Raw genomic sequence first — 1,449 nt, forward strand, 5'->3', positions numbered from 1 at the left:
AATAGTTTTCCTTCCTAGACCTGCCATCCCTGTGGCAATCCTGCTGCATAGTAGTAGTAGCTGCCTTAAGTTGGAACTTGTATTTCCTCATTCACCATAGCCCAGGATACTTTCTATTTTAACCACGCCTTACATTTTACTCTGCAGTATAAAATTGTTAAAATGGTAAACTTCAAAAAAAGTCTTCAGCTTTCTCGTGGCCACATGGTTGTAGAAAAATTCAAGCATTTTTAAAGAGTTTTATTTCATAAGCCCCTTGTGTCTTTAAAAATTTACTCTCAGGTTTGCTTTATTTTGGATGGTTATGATCCTTAATTCAATTTCTTAATATTCAGATTGTTAGACCCATAGATATGTTTTCATGTGCATAAAATTGACCACTTTATTTTTAGTTTTTAGTGTGAATATTCTTAATGAATTATATGTTTAAAATATTCTTCAGTTGGGGTTGTAGGTCAGAGATAGAGTGCTTGCCTAGCATGCATGAGGCACTCAGTTCAATCCTCAGCACCACATAAAAATAAATATAGGTGTATTGTGTCCATCTACAACTAAAATATTATTAAAATATTCTTCATAATTTTGTTTTATTCCAAGATTAGTAATCATGAGAGCACTTAGCCTCTTGTTTTTAAACTATATTTTAGTTATGCGCTGTACTGTCCTGCTTGTCAAAATCTTCAACCAAAATGGGAAAGTTTTGCTGAATGGAGAAGAAGATCTTGAGGTTAATGATGTAAAAGTAGATGTTGCAGAGCAGACAGGTACTGTAAGTCTGGAAGATTTTTTTCTTTGCCAATTATGTTAAAATTTATCTAATTTAAAATATCTTATGCTCTTAGCCTTTCATTACATTTTAAAAACAGTGTTTTGCATCTATTTAAATTAGTCCAAAATCAGTGAAGCTTACCTGACTTGTCATCTTTCTTATAGGGGCTCAGCATTCAATGACTGCAAAAAGCAGATTCCCTAGTTGTCTATAGAGCTCATTGTTTGTGTTGTTCTAAGGGACCTTGAAGACATCATTTACTTCCTATTCCTGTCCATATAAATTTCTCTTATCTGTTCTTGTGCTAAAGTCTCCCAACTATTATGTAAGATGTCTTTGAGAAGTCTTAGAACACTGTGATCCAAGTATACATTGGCCAAGTCATCATTTGCAACTCACCAAGTTTCAGAATAAGGACATGTTTCTTTCAAAGTCAAGGACACATTCTCTGATTTGACTCTAAAATTGAATTTCACATTTAATGCCTATGATTTGACATGTGGGCTCTTAATTACAAAGCCCTAAGGTAGTAGTATCAAATACACTCTTGTCATGGTCCACTACCCAAGTGTGGGTCTTGTCTTTGATGCTTCTGTCTTGACCAGCCCCAGTCTTGTTCTTGGTGGTAACAATAATACTGGCTAGTTGAACTGTCCCAAGTGGTAACAATAGTAGCTGTT

At 34.6% G+C, this 1,449-nt stretch overlaps 1 pseudogene; it reads left to right on the forward strand.

Moving 5' to 3' along the window:
- Positions 1 to 899: 899 nt before the first annotated feature.
- On the forward strand, positions 900 to 1,025 carry LOC124973918 (uncharacterized; annotated as a pseudogene).
- Positions 1,026 to 1,449: the final 424 nt, after the last annotated feature.

Source organism: Sciurus carolinensis, unplaced genomic scaffold (genome assembly GCF_902686445.1).
Source record: "Sciurus carolinensis unplaced genomic scaffold, mSciCar1.2, whole genome shotgun sequence".
Classification (NCBI taxonomy): Eukaryota; Metazoa; Chordata; class Mammalia; order Rodentia; family Sciuridae; genus Sciurus; species Sciurus carolinensis.